Source organism: Bombus vancouverensis, chromosome 6 (genome assembly GCF_051014615.1).
Source record: "Bombus vancouverensis nearcticus chromosome 6, iyBomVanc1_principal, whole genome shotgun sequence".
NCBI lineage: Eukaryota > Metazoa > Arthropoda > Insecta > Hymenoptera > Apidae > Bombus > Bombus vancouverensis.
In genome coordinates, this window is record NC_134916.1 from 11,192,370 (window position 1) to 11,212,318 (window position 19,949).

Genomic DNA, 19,949 nt, shown 5'->3' on the forward strand with positions numbered 1-19,949 from the left:
CCGTAATTCAACAACCAACAACTGTATTGTTTTCTGGTCCCACCATATAGAAGACACGTAGGTTTTCCAGAAGGGGAGAGTGGAACCTTTGGAGGCGACTGGCGCCATTAATTTCGGCAGAAGGAGTGGAGCAACCACGATGAGGGTGACACATCATCGTGAACTATCCCACAGGAAATGGTGCGGCCGGTCTCCTTAATAACGACCGGTCCCCGATGGGTGTATGTTTACACGACGGATCCGGACGAGCGATATTTCCTTGCCAGCTACTACGATATCCCTTTGATCGACGATCGACCTGAGCGTAGCATCTAAAGGTGCGTTTAAACCAAGCGAACCGATGCTCGCAGCTTTGCCTCGTTTTAATAAAATTCAGTAAAATGATACTGTAAACGAGCATTCGTACGGAAATCGAACATCCGAATTCTCTGCAACAATGCATTTAATTATAATCTCTTCGCCGGATACCGTTGTTACGAATTCGACTGGAGACTGAACCGGGAATAACCGTTGAGCATTGTAAATTCTGCTCTGTCTAATCTCTACGGACGTTTGCTCGCGTACGTCGTCGTAAAGAAGCTCTTTCGGCGTAATTGAAATTGCTCGGAGAGCGTTTACATTAAACGAAAGAACGCTCGCTTACGCTTTAATTTCATTAAAGCGAGCATTCGCGCGCTTGTCTAAACGCACCTTTACACATCTTTACCATGTGCAAGCTAGAGCCGTACGAATCGTACGAGCCAGTGCGGATTCGTCCGATAGTGTTTTTCGTCGCGTCTTCCGACCAGCCGGAAATCATTAAATAATGTCACCGGACGACTTCCGTTGCCACTTACCGTAAGCGACCACACCGTTTAATATGCAGCCGACACGCCTTAATTACATCGCTACTCGCCTCTCTACTTGCCCGTACGCCCACGTCTCGACTTTTCCTTTACAACTTCAGCTCGCTACTAGTTTTCCATTACCATTTCAGCGTGCATCTATGGCCCGGTGTTTATATCAGTTGGCCGGATATCTTATTCGAGAGGCTCGTAAATTGAAAAAAGTAGAGAAAAGTTATGATATTATGCGTACGGAATATTTACTCTGTTGAAATGTATACGTAAATTTATTTGTTTATGGACACAACTAAGAAAACATGGATGCAGATAAGCTTAACAAAATCATCTGATAATACCGAAATTAAAGAAATTTCTATAAATTTTTTTATGTGAAGTAACAAGCTGCGTCGATTAACGCGTCGAAATTATACGATGTTATTTTTGAAAAAAAAAAAAAGAAAAGAAAGAACGACTCTTTCGCTTGACATTTCTCTATCTAATAACAATTTTCTAACAACTCTACCTAACAACTTCCTGCCTGTAACTTGAAATAATTATACATTCCTCCTTCGATCTCCTGTACGTATTACACAACCAATTATATTTTCGTGTGTTACATCCGCCTTGCAGAACCATTCGAAATATTGCGTCTCTGTCAACGATAACTAATTAAAAAAAAAAAGAAAAAAGCAATTTTTCTCGCAAGCAAGGAAAATTCCATCGCGAGAGGATTAATAATCCAGACAGAATCGATTAAAAAGCTATAGGTACATCGCATCTGGATTCGCAATCAATTAAATACTTCCGCTTTCACGTAATAAAGCTCGAGTTCGTTAAACGGTACGTTATCTTAAATTATCTGGTATCAGGCTCGATAATCGTTGAGTCACGGCTCCTCGCACCTTCGCGGATACTCCACGATAATTGATACTCGGTAAACTACCGAAATCTCTAACGCCAGACGCGTATATTTCTCTATCGATTTATTGCCAGCAACGATAGCAATCTGAATCGGCGAACAAAATTGTACGGTTCCGTTAAGTTCGAGACACGGCGACGTTTTATAACGTCGCTTGCGATTTTAAAGTCATGGTAACGGGAACCATAAATAAATCTGGAACGCGTAAGGGGTCGTAAATTTAGCATCCTTACGACGATGACGCGTGCAACTGTATAGGGGTTACAAAATATGTACATTTCCGTGGGAAACGATCCTTAGGGACGTTTGTGTACTTCAGCTTTTTTTTTATAGTGCGGTAATCAATAAAGTAGATTGATAAAATTCTACAAAAGCTGTTATTACGATTATGACAAAATCCGTGTATACGCTTCAAGCTTACGTATCTATGTATAATTATTGATAATCGTGGTAGTTTAGCATTGGGATAAACGAGCTGCTCAGGTGTCAGAAATGTAGAGAAGAATTTGTCGAACGTTGAAATTTTCTCAGAAATTCTTGCAATCTATCCTTATTTTTTTCGATGATTAGTTGCTCCGAATTTAAAGAATTCTCGACCTTAAAAGTATACCAACTCTGTTTTACCCTTTCCACGTTGTTCTAATGGAAAATAATGATAGAAACAAGGTGACATGTAAGAATAATACTAAATATTCAAAAAAATGCACAATATCAAAACTTACTAATTTTCATTATCACTGCCATACAAAAATATCCTAATTTTCTTTCGCTCGATGACACAAAGATCTTGGCCATTTCATATTTCTTCGACAGTAAATAGTTTAACAGGATTAGACTTGAAATATCGTTATTTCCTGCTACGTTCCTATTACGCGCAATTTATTGGACTATGTTTTATCAACGCAATTTTTTTGTTTTTTTTTAATGATTGGTATAAAACACTATATCGTACTATACCAATATTCATAAAGTACGTTAATACGTACTTACGTAGAAACTTTGTTCGCATCATAAAGCATCGTAAATTCCGCAATAAATTCCACAAATCGATGCAAAACCGCTTATCGTATTTCGATTCGGGGGTGGCTCGAAACGAGTCATCGGCGGTCGAGTTTGTGGAAGTTGCCACGAAAGTTGCACGTGCGAACAGCTGAACAATTAGACGCGGAACGCGCTGCGAAACGATCCAGCGACGAAAGTCGATGAACGAGCCGTTAATGTTGTTTAACTGCTTGCAACATGCCAGTCGCTGACTGCAACTAATGAACGCTGACTGTCGGATATGCCTTGTTGCTTTGTCGTAACGACGTTGATTTATGTTGGCCGACAAATTCGAGCCTTTCCACGGTTAACTACAATGTATTCGACCGAACGTTGAAAATTTGTTTATCACCGTTTTTCCTAATCCGTTTGGAATTTGCGGCGAACGAAGATGGAGCACGAGGGAATAAAACCGGGTTAAACGGGCCGTGGTGAAATTCGGTCGCGACGTTCGCTGACCTGAGCCTGCGACGAACGCTCCGACGTTGAAACTTATCGATCTCGTGGCACGAGCAGCGTCATCGTTAACTCTTCGAGTGCTACATCGCACGGTCGTCCTCTCTCCTACTTTGCGCCAACCGAAATCGCTGCTTTCGTCCACCAAATCGAGGCTGAACGAATATCGAGAAGCGGAGTTAACCCATTTAAAGGGTTTGTTTCAGTTTAGAATTTCGTTTCTCTTCTTTGGGGGGCAGGGGCTATTTTCCTCTCAAAGAGATTACAAGACTCTTCTACGTTGACCTTCGCACGCAAGTTTGTTAACGTTTCAAGAATATTCACCATCTTGGCGAAGTGTGAAAAATCGAAATCAGAGGTAGACGCGCTTCCGACTGTTCGACTTATTTGAAATGAAGAAACAAACAGGCATTCTGATTGGTACAAATGTGTCTAAGACGTGAACCAGAATTTAGACAAAGTCTGGAAATTTAAAAAAAACACGTCGAAGATCCTGTTCGTCATTCTTCGATCGTCGTACGATAAAAAAGAAAAAAGAAAAATCCGCGAAACACTCCACGATTCTTCTATCGCATAGCGAACGTTTCAAATCGACGCCACTCGCGTTACATTCTATTTCCGACAAGCGTATTTCTCAATTAAAGGAGGATCGTGTCGATGAAGTTGTCGATTGCGGCGGGATCGTTGGTTCGCCGCAACGCGCGTTCTATTTCCTACACTTTCGGACCGCGCAGCTTTAAAGTAAGTAGGTCCGCGAGTGTCGGGTGAACGAATTTATGCCCGTAGTGCGTTGCAGTTCACGAGACACGTCGTCGCCGGCGCCGAACTATTTTCGACGGCGAGCAGCGGCGAATCCAGCACAGAGACGAGTCGCTCTTCGTATAATAACGCGAGCGAAATTATACGAAATTTCAGTTGGTCGTGGTCGATGAGCTTTCCGAAGGAATTCGAACTTCTCGATGCGAGGTCGCGGTCGAGACGAACGAATTATATTTCGTTTGACAATCGTCCAACGTTTAATTAAAGGCATATTCTTGATGAGCAGAAGGCTCGAGGATTACGTTCATTTCTCGAGAGACTGCGTTCCCTCCCTGGTTTCTGGATTTTATCTCGTTCGAAACTGCGCGCCGCATCTTAAATTCGAGCGAATACTTCTATCGAGAGAGAGAGAGAGAGAGAGAGAGAGAGAGGGAGAAGCAGTGCTGGAACATTGACTTTCTAAGTGTAGCTGCATCCCATTAAAACAATGTTCGTCGGTGTCATCGTATTCGTCATTGTTCCAAAGTGGAATACAACGCGAAATAACACGCGATTCTACGCGTAACTTACCCGTGAGGATAATTGCCCGCTTGATCTCCTATTTTCTGCACTGACTCTTTATCCGACTGAGAATAAGAAATTTTCCATCCGACAAACTAAAGTCGCTAATTACGACCCCACCAAGTTCGTTTTATTCTTTTCTTCTTCTCTCTGTTCGTCTCTTGCAGCTGACCTAAGGAAATATTTGTGTTTGGAGGGATGAGAAATCGTTTTTTCTTATCGCATGCTGCAAAGCTGTGTTTCGTACTTTGAAACTATGTTCCTAAATTTGTACATTGAACTCGTCGAAATGATATGATCGCCAGGATTTCAAGTTATTGGTACGTACAACGAATCTGCAAATCTTTGTCCGAACCGAGCAATCTGTATAAAACGATAAACGATCGAAGCAAGTTTTCCGATCGAGTAATATACGAACCTTTCAGAAGCGGAAACTGGTCAACTCCTCTGTATATTAAATTTCTTAATTTCATTACACGAACGCTCGATCGATATTCAAGTTTCAAGAAACAAATTACTTACCGACGAATTATTTAGATGACACAAGTAATGGTATACTGTAAGGTAAATTTCAGAAACACGTAGTTTAAAGCGAGAAGCTGCGGCGTAAACACGACGTCTTAAAAACTGGTTTTAACCCTAAAGACCGCGGCTCGTTTAAGAATGTCACGATTTTATTAAACGCCGCCGTGTCGAACGAAAGACAACTTGTCCGATCGCGGCCTGGCCGCCTGTTTGTAACGTCCATTGCTTCTACGTACTTACTTTTCAATTTATGCGATTGATCAATGTGACTTCTGAAACGCTTGATTGCTACGCACGATACGTTTTCTCGAGAGTGGGGTAAAAATCGGTCTGTTTGATTTGATAAAAGCTTGCAAGCGTAGTTTGTAGACGGACGTGAAGGGTCCGTGGCAATTGGCGATCGTTGGTGATCGTTGGTGATCGTCGGGACACGTGGCAAAGCACGCGAACGACGGAATGTGAACCGTTGGATGTGGCTAGTAGCGACAAAGACGTCTTGAACTCTATCTCGACGACATTCCACTGCGAGAATCGCTTACTGATTGTCTACTGTGTCGAGAGGCGATGAGTTGGATCGCGCGAGCTTTATTTCGCCAGATTATGAACGAAAAGGCCGTGTATACGATGGATGCGTATTCGGGCGAGCTAACCGGTCTGGCGAATGAAACATCCGAAGATTGCAATGCGTAAGCTCGTAAAAATCTGTTATACCGTAATTCAAAAAAAAGTATTCGAACATCCTTCGAAACTCTTTGCGTATATATGGTGCAAAAGATCTTGAAATCGCATTAGCACCGCAACGGGACACGAGTATCCTGACCATATTGGTAAAATTTGAAACGGATCTGAAAATGTGTTCGAGGGCAGATTGATAAGCTTCCGCGATGACGATGACGAAACAAATAAAGCAACATACAGCGGTGATTTCGGTAATTTCTCAATCTGCCCTCGTACGAGATACTTGTTGGAAATAGGTTAAATGTTAGGTATATCGATTTAAATGCGATATTATTTTCTGTTAATTCGTTCTGATAATTGTCGAGAGAACTGGCGCCGCACAATTTACTGGACAGTGTTTTATGCGTTAATAATCTCTAGAATCGATGCTCCTTGCGTCACATTTATCTTACATTTCATTAATCTGTCAACCGAGCAAACTCATCGCTAGGATTACGAATCTGTCTGGTACGTTAACTCCGATTTGATTAATAGGTCAACTCTGCCACGTGAATTTTATGTACTTTGCCCTGACAGTTGCAATGGACTTAAATATACCGTACCGTAACGTTTCATTTCTGCAAAATATTACACTCGGCCACTTTTTCCCGACGATGCGATCCAAGTCGTTGCTGAAAATTGTTTAGTCCATAAAATTCATCTCGTCTTAATCGTTCTAATGAATTTAAAGATGACGCGATGACCACCATGACGATCGAAGCGTGTGTTAAAACACACATTATCTGGCGTCTGTGAAAACCACTATATACAGCTCGGATACTTTTCATCGCAGCATCTGTTCATAAAGCTCCATCAGCGCTCAACAATCGGAGCGATCTCTTTGTCAGGGTGAGGCGATTGCATTTCTCACGATTTCCCGCGATAATTTCGAGAATTGTAATCAATCGGGCTCGACCTCGCGGTCGACTGACGTATTAAACTCGTCTCGAGCGAACCGGGATGCTGATCGTTGACTGGCACCAATCGGGTCGGGTTCACGCTAGTCTCTTGGTTGGCCTCGGGAGCCTCCGCGGCCGGTTTAACGCGGAGAAACATCGCCGAGGAATTCAGATGACGCGTGATTCACTACTTCTTCTAACCCTTTCACTCGGCACGTTGCTTTGGCACATAAAACGTAGCGCAACTTTCGGCGACAAAGCCAGGCAACTTCTTTTTCTTAATTTTTCTCCGCGTTGTAATGTCCTCACCCTCTGTTGCATCCACAGTAATATCTCGCTCCGTGCATACAATGGCTACCAAAAATATTTGCGCATACCCTTACTTTCAAACGAAGCGTTTTCTTTACTCTCGTCATTTCTCGAAACTATTTTCGTCAAGAGGAATTCTAACGAGTCACGCGTAACACATATAACAAACGCAACCGTCATAGCTATTTCACGCTGAAATAGAGTTCCGGCTACACATGAGGCCAGATTCGTCTCGTGCCACAGCAAAAATGTAAGACAATATTTTAAACCCTAACAAGCGATTGCCATTCCACGTGCCACCAATTGTTACGCTCTATTTTAATTATATTTGTCAATTTAATAACTTTAATCGTTAATACGTTCTATTAGAATTCCACTTTTTTAACCAGAAATAAGATATACCTAAAACGAGTATGTACTTCGTGTTTTGGATTTGAAGTGACCGTCCGTTTATGACCTGGACAGCGCATCTGCGCTTTTTTGGGGGGAAAATCCGAATTTCCTACCTTCCAAGTAAACTTTACGATGCGGACCTCATCAAGAGGCTATTTAACACCCTAAGGGCTCCTTGGGTCCGCTCTAAAATACACATCTGGTATCAATGTGCTCCATCAGAGAATATGTGCCCACGAGGGTACACAATTACAAGACTGGAAGGAATAGATTTTCCTGCCATAAAAAACATGGTAAGAAGGAAAGACCAGGGACGGAGAGTTAGTAAATAAGGACCAAGCGAAGCTTCTTGAGAATTCTTACAACGATCTTCGTCAGAGCGTCATACTGTTCGTGTTACTAAACAGTGCAACTAAATTAACTAAACATAATATTATTCTGCATCTTAACTTGCTGGCGATTCTCTTGGTGTATATTAAAGAGTGAAAATAAATAAACTAAACGCACTGCTACTCCGCATCTTTAATTCACCTCCACCTTGAGCATTAATCTCGTTTATGGTACGCGATATCAACCGATCAGTTGCAACCCGACTGATGGCCAATTAGTCGAGAATTCGCAACACTTCGATTTCTGATATTCGCAGCAACGTTCACATTCACCGAAAAGTGAACGAACTTTCTGACCCATCGATCCAGCCGTGGCAACAAATTTAACGAAACCCACCGATGAGATTATTCGTTGCGCAAACGAACTAACCCTCTCCGATTTTTCCTCGATACTCTATCAACTAATTAATTCGCTTCAGCGCAGGCTGGATTTTTCGCTTGGAAATATCGGCGAGTCTGCTCGTGGAAACGGATCGAAGTCGTTCGAACTGTTGGAATAATTTGTTTTTAATTCGATCGGTGGCTGTGGGGTCCAGAAAATATCAGAGTTCGATACAAGAAGGGGGGATGAGCACGATTGTTCGTTGAACCGATCCCCTTTAAAGCTATTTTCACGCTGATGCATCTGGCCCGTGTAACTGCGTACGGATAAAGCTATACGATCCCACAGACCAGCGTGTTCCGTTTGCTCCGCGTATGTGTCAAGATAATCCACCCTCCGCTGACTCTCTGACTCCCCCTCGTCACAGATTCACGTCTATCTCTACAGGTTTCGCATCTTCTTGTCCGCTAAGTTAACTCTTTTTGTATCCAATTCGCGTGTCCGAAGAGACATTAATTTTCGCTCATCCGCCCACATCGAGGTATTAAATGGTCTTTCAGGTTGGAGGTGGAGGGGTCCGTCGGTTTCCGTGTTTACTTTAGAAACAAGGTATTAGGCTAGGAATTAGCCTTGGCAGACTGAAATCACCGTACATTACAGCAAGAATATACAGGGTTTTTCATTGTTAACAGATTCTATGATCGGCGGAGCTAAGCGTCGGCATATTCTACGATTGAAAGTAAGGGAAGAAAGTTATGTAAGCATAGATTCGTAAACGCTTTATCGAGTAGTTGGTAGAAAAGTACGAAAATTATAAATCACTGGTTTCCTATTTGATTCCATGTGACGACGATATCAATTTTGTACTTAGGAGAACGAACGACTCTACGAACAAGAATTTCAGTAAACATAGCCGATCGATCGAGAATTCAGTCGTTTATAACTTTGGTATTTTTGTTGTAACTTTCGGTAACAAGGCATTTCTGACTTCTGTGTTAATACAACGCTTGTTCGTTTTTCTTATTTTTAATTGTAAAATATGCTCATACCGTTTGGCGGTGTAAAAATGAAGCAGCCTGTATAATAAACGTCTGCAGGACAGCTACGCTTACATTCGTGTAACAACCGAGGGTTAACAGGATTTCGTGCGACAGAATCATCTATCTTTCTCTCTCACTTTGTCCACCTTTCGGCCGCTCTTTTGTCTCTCTGTATCCTTACTGTGGTGGCTCTTTGTCCGGCTACTCGTTCTTTTCGTTTGCATCGTCGGAAGTACATACTTAACAGCGTTCGTGCGCTGTAATTTCGGCGAATCTGTGAAAATAAACGAGTCTCCCTTCGCGACCGAGATTTGTCTGGCATTTAGAATTTGCAAGATTGTTCCATAAAGTGTACATACGACACGAGACCCGCCCAACTTGACACACTTCGTTTCTCGTTCGCTACATCTTGACTTTTGTGTGAGATCACAACGCCAAGAATAATCAACCGACTACTTACGCAGAACGAGATACACATACGCCAGGAAGAAAGGGAATACCGCGAGTTTAGGAAACATTAGCAGCTTCAAACTCGTGTAGCTTTTGCAGAGCATTTTGAAGCATTCGAGGGTGTTGATGACACATTCGTAAAACGAAAAGGAAGAAGGACGTATGTAGTTGGCTACAAAAGTATTCAAGTTGGCTATTTAGAACTTAGAACGAGAGTTATACTATGTACCAGGAAAGTTAAACTAAGATCTTAGAATAATTAAACAATTTTGACTGCCGCTATGATATTCGAAACCCACGTGTTTCTCCTCTTCCAGTTATTTTTCCGTGCGTATTCAAAAAAGAGTACAATGTGATTTATAATCGTAGATAGCTTTAAGCTCGTTTTTCTAATCGATGTCGACTTTTCCCAGCGAATGATACTTGCTTCCATTATTGGCAGATAAACCGATATAATATCCTAACAATTTCGAAAGTAATTTAATATCGAGGCGTTGGTATATTTTATGGAAAATTATGAAACCGTAATTATGAGATTATACAAAATTATAAATAAATTTATTATCTTATTCTACAATGATGAAGATAAAATAGATTGAGAATACTCAGGTGGCCGGATACATTTATGGTCAACTGTAATTCCAAGAAGTCTGACACTACTAGAGAGCAAAGAAATCGACGAGCCTAGTGAACGAAGCGATTATAAATAGTATTACTAATATTACAAACGATAATCACGGAATGTCGGAGTGCAATCCATGAAAGAAATTGACATTTTCTGACCCATGAACCCAATGAGGGTGTGACACAAGGGTAGAGAGAAAAGTATAACGGCAATCACAGCGCGTCAAACGATGTACGCGCATCCTATACTGCGTACCTACTTAGGCTACGTCATCTATTTCAGTTATTTCTTATACCGTTTCCTATTTCGTGGAAAGTTATTTTATCCTCAAGTATTTTGCAATTCATCTTGTAGAATTACGCATCACGTTTTTACTGGCTCACATTTACTATTGCGAAATAAAATCATTTGTCACTAAACGAGTAAATGCAACGTACTTAGTTACAATGTGTAATAACGCGTTATTATTAGATTCTGCGATTCTGATCAGATTCCCAATTACAAAATTAAATACACTTGTTAGAGGTTTCACGTTGATAATTAAAAGATGAGTAAATAAGTAAAAGACAGATATATCGATCGATGGCGTTTAATTGATACGACGTTAATCGATTCTCGAAATATACGTGAAAAATAAAACGAAGAAATGAAACGTCAATCGAAGGTAATTAATTAATCAAACGTGTTTGGAAACTCTGGTCAAATCGGGCCAACCAGGGAAAGAAATTCCGAGGATCGAATAACGGACCTTTCGAACGCGTCCTCAAAAGGAGCGAACGTTTCAAACTGACCGATGCTCCTCTGCTTTTCAGGTATCGAATCGCTGATGCAATTGGCCATCGGTAATACCTTGCTCGAGGGGAATATACGAGAAATACAAATGCTGTTGGTGGAAGGGGTACAGCAAGGTACGTAACAGCATTAGTTAAGGTTACGAGAATTGAAACGGCAATTTCGAGTAGTTTCGAGAATTGAAAGAGCATATTCGAGACATATAGGGAGAGACAAAGAGCTTGAGATTTCATTCAGGCTGTAATTTGAATTTAGAATTGGTTGCTCGTTTATAGAATTAGGATATCCGATAATTTCGAAATTTCATTGTCGTTGTAACAGTATACGGCTGCCGTGATTGTATTGGTAAAATTTGGCACCGATCTGAAAAAGATATTTAATGCAAACAGCTTAAACATGTAATAAGCGTTAAAGATAGTTTCACTAAATATAATGTATAATTGAGTATTTAAATACTATTCTGCAAGAATATCGTTTATATATTCCACAACCATACAACGATGAAACATGTGCGCGAAATAAAAATGTACGATATCATAAGGCAAATTTCTAAAAATTTTAAAAAATCAAGTTAACCGTTTCAAAATATTTTATTCCATTTGAAAAAATCATCCACTAAATCGTGCCACGAAGCATTAAGTACCAAGTACCGAAGATTAATATAAATCAAATGGAACTTGCTCGATCGAGATTAATACTTCAATTTTCAAGCTTGTTAATATCTACTCCACAAAGTATACCAAAATAGCGTGCTCTTTAACAAGACGCACCAATCTGCCTCGAGACAAGCCGCTAAAAGCTTCGGTCGATCGAAACCAAACCGTATGGATCCTTGGAAGATTGGAATCTTCCTTAAAAACAATTACATGTATATCAAATATGGGACAAGAGCAAAGAAAAGAAAGAGAGGGAAAGATAAAGAGAAAAGGTGAAATCGTAACGGACAAGGATAAAAGGCGTATAGTTTCGTCGCATGGCAGCCGGTGAATTCGCGGTAAATGGTATCCTGTTCCGTGTCCGTATCGCCGTGCTAGAATACTCAATTTCCGGCGGAAGCGTCGGGGGAATTAACGCGGCGTGCCGAGTTTTGTATAATCGCGTTTTAATTTGATTGTCTTGAAGCGCGCCGCGTGCTTCCTGCGCACGCTTGCCAATTAGTATCTCAAGTTGTTACACTGTTCGAGTGTCTTCGATCTTGCGAACGTTTCGCACAATGTTGCCAATGATATATTTAAGCATGGCTGGAAAGTTGGTTAATGGGATGGCAGGAAGATAAGGGACACGGGAAGCTGAAGTAAGACGACGAAGTTGATCCTACGGACTTTCGGTCATTTTCGGACTAATTATATTTATCTAACGTTAACCGCAAAATACGAAGCGAGTCCTGTTGGTGTACGTGATTTCTCGATTCCATTTGCATTACAAATTCTGTTTGTTTGTTAAAATGTGAAAAAAATCAAAGTACGAAATCTCGATAACAGCATCGACGGGAAACGATGGAAATAACTGAAATATAGGTTAATTGACGGATGAACTAAAATAATAATATGCTTGTCAATGCGTGTCAACGAAATCCTCTTACAGCAGACGGCAATTCTGCATTCTGATTTTATTGAAAGTTTGCCAGTTCGTTATCTCGATTCAACTCCGAAATAAAAATAGAAATTGCATGTCCTAATTAGCAAAAAAAAAAATTAATAAATAACATCATAAAATTTGTGCATCTGTAAATTCTATAAATTGTACTATATTTTTGTATCTTTTAATTTTCGACAAACGTATAAACATCCGTAGTCTACCTATAAAAAAAAAGTAAAAAGTTAAATATTAAAGGAAAATTTGCATTCTCCGATAAAAGTAGGTAGAAAGCCAGTGTCCTAATACTTATTTATGCAGTTAGCAAAGTAAAAGACCGATTTACGAGATACGGAGAGGATATTAGAGATGTGACTACCGTTTCGCACAGTGTGCTCTATTTTAACATTTTGCCACACAAGATACGTCGGTTACATTATAAACCAGTCACTAGCAGTCACTAGCAATGCTTCTATCAGCCAACTTTCCACCTACGATGTGAATACAAGACTATATGTATACGTTGAATTATGAGGCACGCGTGGCGAGAACAAATACAATTTAACGGGCGAAGGGTTGGAAGGAAGCGAAGAAAGCGAAGAAATGATCGGGTCACCGACCTGTGGTCGATTAAACGAGCCATCGAGAAAGAACGGAGGTAAAACTGTAGCGACGTGTCACGAGCCGATCGAAGGGAATAAACTCTCGTATCGAGAGGGAAAGTGCGAGCCGACGTCGCGTCGCGACGCGGCTGCTCACGAAAGGTGTCAATTAGATAACCGCCGATCGTGGCTCCATTCGCGCGTAACCAATTTCGGTCAGGATGACCTGTAAACGACAGTAATCACGCCAGCGTCTTCAACATTTTCTTTCCCGAATATCGAGCAATGTCGTATAACACGTTCCTCTGTAACGACTATTCATTTCTATAACGATAAGCTAACGAGAAAATTACAACAATGCTCGTAAAACATAACGAACGTAATAAATGTTTGGAGAAAATTGGCTTTGAATGTGCTCGGTGAAGCGTTAATACGATACACGTGATACGTGAAATTATGGAACTTACAAATTCGACTTTTTTTAACACGAGATCTCGAGACAAACGATTTTAATCTACTTTTTAAACGAACCTAGTAATTACTATGTGAGGATCGTAAAACGAAATGTCTGCGTTTCAACGCTCATTCGAAACGATTTCCTGCAGATATTCTAGTTTAGATGCCGCATTGTAATATATCGAAGAAGTCTGCGTCTGAAGAATTTGTTGCATATCCCAAGAAACTGTTGCATGCCACGTCGGACACGCAGGTGGTCCAAGTAAATGGTCCAACGATATAGCCAAGTCGTAAAATTAATGGAGGAAAGTACAAATGTTTCAAGTCTTGGAACAACCATTTAAATCTCGATGACCGCCTCCGTATCTCATACGAACCTTGTGTCTTGCACACATCAATCGTGTCCGTACGAAATACATACATTTTGTGGTAGATTTCGATGCAATCGTCTATAGTTACACGATACGTACAATGTCATACTTTTAACACTTTGACGGCCACTGTCGCGTAAACGTGATTTCGCTCTGCTATCTGTTATCGGCCATCATCACGTTTACGTGACTTTTTGTTTTCATTTAATCAACGCTTACGCGTGAAACAAATGATTCCTATATTTGACAGCGTTCTATCAAAATGAAACGATTTACAAATGCACCGAATAGATCGACAATTTTTAAATCTAACGGCGATAAATAAATAAATAAATTCATACGACGCATAAGAGTACAAAATAAATTAAGATAATATGACGAAGATTCGATAACGATATTCTCAAAAAGTGTATCATAATTATCCAATAATAGATTGAGTGAAAAGTGCCAGCGGTTGGCAACAAGATCTACGCTGAAACGTACGGTCGTCAATGTGTTAACGGCAGTATCTTGTATCTCTCTATCTATTCCGTTTCTCTATATTCCACGCAACGTTTTTGATCGACGATTTGATCCCTTTCCCTTCGAAACCATTTTCCAAATAAAATGATCTGTTGGAAACAAGGAGGCTCTCTATCGTACGCATACGTAAGTCGTATTTATAAATCCTAAATAGATGCCAAGCATATTTGCTTCATATTTTAATTAAGCGGTAATATAAAGTACCGTTAGGTCGTAAAACTAATATAAATTATCGTATCATAAATGGTACCGATTGATGCCTATTTCCTTATCTCTGCAGAATCTTTTAGATTAATCTGTACCGCTACGTCTTTGAAGAAATCTATATTTATAAGTAATGTTCGTACTTCCGTGAAATGGCAACTGCCGTTAATAAATTAAAAAAAAAATATAACGTAAATTACTCGAATTCCTTACTTTCATCGTTAATTGCAGTTGACGTATGTATCAGTGTTATTTTACGTCGATCGTTCGTATTTTACGTTATATCGATCGTAAAAGATATTTATATTTAGAATAGAACGAGTTGTTCGAGCAATTTTCAACAAATTGAAAAGTTTCTCATTTTCTTCTAACGTATCTTCCGCGCTAATGGTCGTCATATCCGAAGCAAGGGCGATGGAAAACGTAAAAATCCGTGACGTCAACAGGTGCATCTTTAGAACGTAGAAATAATCATGGAGACGATCGTGCGAGTCTCCACGATTATCTCCGGGGATATTTGCATAATTCCACCGTTCGAGACGAACAAGCGTCTCTTGGCTGGCCGTTTCGTTTCATTTTAGCCCTACTTGAAACAAATTGGCGGTGAAATATGGGCTGCCGCGTCACGACGATTCGTCTTTACGACTTTCCGCGTTTCGTCGCGATTTTCTGCCCCTGCCTCTCTCTCTCTCTCTCTCTCTCTCTCTCTCTCTCACTGTTTTACGTTCCTTCGTATACACGAGCCTTCTCTTCCTCTTATCTGGCTCTCGCGTGACGAATTTTGAAAGTGCATTATCAACGCGCGGGAATGGGGTCGACACCGCCGATGGGCTCACCAATTGCAGGCTACGTTACCAAGATATTATCCGGTAAAGTTATGCGGCTCTGTAAGGAAAGGTCAGTTGCTGGCGAGAAGTTAAGCACGTTCGTAGACGGTGAACGAGAAGTGCAACTTCGATCCATTTAAAAAACGCGCCGTGCAATCTTATTCTGCTCGGATTCTGATTTTGTACAGCTACCGAGCTGTACGTAGTACGGTAACTACTTGCTGATCTTCCTCGGTTGTTTGATCGATACAAGTAGATAGAAATAGAAATTTTAATTGGGAAATTCCTTATTAAAGCGAATAATTATGTTTTCCTAATGCTGTACCTTGCAGTACCGTTACGTTTAATCGACTACGAAAACGTGAAACACGGCGCGATCTTGTTCTGATCGAATCTAGATCCTATACTGGATGAAAGAAAAGTTACTTTCGGATTTCCTCAAATTTCGTACAAACAGATAGAGACGCTGATATCAATTAGAAAATTCATTGTACGATCCTGCGAATAATTTCGATCTTCCGGCAAAACCATGAAAAATTGCATGTATTACTCTTCGCGAAAATGCAAATCCTCATTTGTCGATCGTTTCCTCGCTGATCCAAATTAATGGTCGCATTTTATGTGAGTCCTAATATGAATAAACGTGTACATATTATTTCTATAATTCTAACTTTAAATAGAGAAAAGACACGTTATGAAGCTTATTGTCTTCGTTGACGTTGATACATTTTAAGCGATAGGTAGAGACAGAGGTACATAGACAGATAAGATTCGTAAGCCTTGGGAGTGGAAATCGCGCCGAACGTATAAGCCGTGTATAATACACGGTCGAGAGGCGAACAACCACGAAATGCAAATTGCCTGAGCAATTTACATGCCAGCCCTACGATGAGTACTTCGGAGATAACATTCTGTTTAACCAACCGATACGTTCCTGTTTCTTCGTTGAACAAATTCAGTTGGCCGATGTCCGTTAGATACCAAGAAGTACACGGGAAAAAGTGTACGGGAAACAGTAGCGTTAGCAAGACAACACGAAATGAACTTCGTGAGCAACAATATAGCGACGAAATCTCGTTTTCTTTCTGTTTCTTTTGGTTGCCTCTCTGCGAGACGATGTCGAGCGTAGCGGATAAACGCGATAGAAATGGTTGGGCGATTAATGGAAAAACGAGAAGGGAAGCGAGACCGAGGCTGACCGCGTTTAAACTGTGTTTTTCGTTCGAACGAAGCAAAAAGGAAGGCCGAGAAGGAGAAAGAATAAAGACCAAGGTTCGCAGTCAAGTTTGCAAGGTGTTTCGAGTCGGAGTTGCGGTCAAAGTTCAACCGCGACTCGGCAAGAATGTAACCATTTGAGGGCACCTGGAAGCGAGTTCGCGTGCACGGAAATTGTGTATGCATAATAGCGGATTTCTAAGAACCAAGCCATAGCACGTAGACAAATTAATGCAGATTTGCATGACTTTTTTTAAAAAGTTAAATACCTCGGAAACAACTTCACGCCGGCTTTAACCAGTTCGCGCTGATTCGAGCGAGCCGCGAGGGAGAAGTACGATCCGTAATTATCACCTGTCGTTTCTGGTGACAACTTATTGCATTCAAATCGGGATATTTTTCCTCTTTCTTAATATTCGAAATTATTGCGTTTCTCGTAACTATAAAATCATCGTAAAATATATAAATATAAGTAAATAAAAGAAAAGTAAGCAGGTAAAATCGAACAGGTAAATTTTTACGTAACATAAACTTGAACAATTTTATATTAAATTTACGATGTTGGAATTCGTCATCGTGTGATTCAATTTGCCAGCTTCCATTCATTTGTTCGTGTTTCGCTTGCGAAATAGATAAAAACGTTTCTTTACGAGCCACGTGTAAATATGTAGATGCGTGTCGACGCATCGGAGCCGAACGACGTCGGTAACCGATGCAGCTTCCTTCTCACCTGCTTTCCTTGCTCGCTAATTCGACCAGACGGAGAGAGGAAGGAAGGCGTCGGGTTAAATATTTCCAGCCCATTTACTCCCCTGACATTCAATTCACTGTGCTGTCTGTAGCCGATGTTCCGCGTGATTCGCCCGAATTACGTCTGTGACACGGTCCTCTCGCATTCGCCAGAGGAATTCACATGAACGAAATGTTTTTTTTTTTCTTCGCATATTTAAAACTGAGATCGGCTATCAGAAAGCGTATTTCGATCGTATCGGTCAACGAAATTTCCGAAAGTTTTCACGTAATCCGAACAAATCTCGATCATACAAACACATCTTTCGATCTGTCTGATTAGAAAGGCTGTGACACGTTAACCATTTCACGGCTGATACTGCATGTAGGAGAGACCGGGGCAAGTTGATATATTTTTCAGCTTTTGATTTCTGCAATTTTTGTTTCAATCAATAGTCCGAAAAAATCATGCTAAAATATAACATGTAGTGCTATGTATATAGGAATCAATAAGGTCGTTTTGTCTATCTTGCAAATATTTGCACATCGATTCAGTGACAATGAGCCTTCCTTTACCGCGACACGAGTTTTGTCAAAAACACCTTGCGATATTTCATCGTGTTTTGTTCTGTTGATGTAATTTCAGGTCATTTTCAAGGAATCGAATTTAAAAAAGAAAAGAAAAATGTGTAGTCGCGGTATAGAAAAGCTTCAAAGCAAGCGTATCAATGTACCCTATTATGTACCAATGTAATTTATAATATACAGTTCTACATAGCGTAGTTCCAGGCAAATAGAAAAGACAACGCGAATATTTATTGCTATGGAAACGAAAACGATTGAATACCGACCATCAAAGCCTAACGTATGTGCATGTACAAATATACACCTTAGCATCAGAAACACTTGATTAATGAGTTTCAGATACCCAAATATAATCGAGTTACATAATGAGCTACAACCTACCCTGGTCTACTACTTCACAAAGTATCACGTATCTACTTAGTTGATAAACATATTTATTCTTGACAAAATCGATTTCAAATCTTGCAGTCAAAGTCTAAAACAAATTCGATTCGGCAAAGATTAATGTTGAAACTTGTATTGCATACGGTCAATAATTGGCACGTTCTTATCAGTGACTTATTTATTCTATTCGTTGAAGCAATCGATATTTATTACCACGCAGGAGTTTGAGGTATGTATTTTGAGATTTTAAGATATTCACGAAAAGAAAGAAACGAGAAAGGCAAAATAAAATGAGAAATAATTTTATACTATTTGTTTGCTTTTAGTAGGTTTATTAGAATTTGTCCTCGTTATAATATTGTATCTTTTGTTTTTGCAAACAGCGACGTTTCATATTTAATTTATGGACCGCGAAACGATTTTACGGATTATAAAACTTTCCAATTGAAATTATTAATCTATTTAATTCATGAAATTATTTAATACATTGTAATACTTTGTTTGTTCTCGTTGAATAATTGGAATTTCCCTCGAGATGTCGAAACATTGAAAATACCTATAAAATAATCATAACCGAACCTTTTCCTCCGTTATATATTAATTTAAAATTATATAAAAGCTCAAACATGCTTGTTCGCGTTTCTCTCGTTAAAAAAATTCAAGTTCCCTCATTAAATAAGGTAACCTAAATTTTTGAGCCATGACCATATACTAATGATACTGTGAGATAAAGTCTGCTCACTTTGCATTTTACGTATATATGTATGGTGTTGCAGGTTTTCTCGATTAAAGTTTGGCAGAATATTCTATGGAAATAAATAAGAGAAAAGAGAAATGTTATATACGCACACACACACCGTTTGAAATTTTATTAAAAAGTTATAATAAAATGAAATATCTGAATGGAAAACATCATATATAGTATGTATATTGATACACGGAAAATAGTCAACGTCAAACATTTAAATACAAAAAGAGAAACAGAGTATTACATTAATATTCAATTTTATAATATGTATCGTACCAATTATGTATGGTAGCATATTGTAAAATGTATCAGATATTTTATACATTTTAATATTTTTAGATTAATTATGAATTGTGTTTATCGCGTTAATGAAAAGAATCGCCTTCCGTCCGTGCATTACATTAACGATCGTAAAATATAACGTCATTATTGTATTATATAAAAGTGTTACAAATTGCAAAAATAAATACCCAAAATAAATATCCTTCATCCAAGAAACAATTTCGCTGAAGAAAAGATTTATCATTTTTGACGTTTCAGGTCGAATATATGCGAGCGTTATTCACTTATACATATACGAGCGTAATAAACCTGGAACGAATATTCCCTCCATTACAACATCACGCGTTGAAATGAACCGCTTTGAAGTAGAGATTTTACGAAAATGCGAACGAATCGATTCTGTATAATGATTAAGTTGCGCAAACGTA

At 39.7% G+C, this 19,949-nt stretch overlaps 1 protein-coding gene and 1 long non-coding RNA gene across 6 annotated transcripts in view; one reads left to right on the top strand and one right to left on the bottom strand.

Moving 5' to 3' along the window:
• The window catches only part of LOC117155641 (uncharacterized), a 153,762-nt gene that overhangs the window by 94,562 nt on the left and 39,251 nt on the right, over window positions 1-19,949 (top strand). The window contains exon 2 of the long non-coding RNA XR_013058715.1: window positions 11,042-11,137. This is a non-coding gene — a long non-coding RNA (uncharacterized LOC117155641). The remainder of the gene's footprint in view (window positions 1-11,041; window positions 11,138-19,949) is intronic.
• The window catches only part of InR-2 (insulin-like receptor-like), a 109,100-nt gene that overhangs the window by 49,035 nt on the left and 40,116 nt on the right, over window positions 1-19,949 (bottom strand). The window lies entirely within an intron of this gene.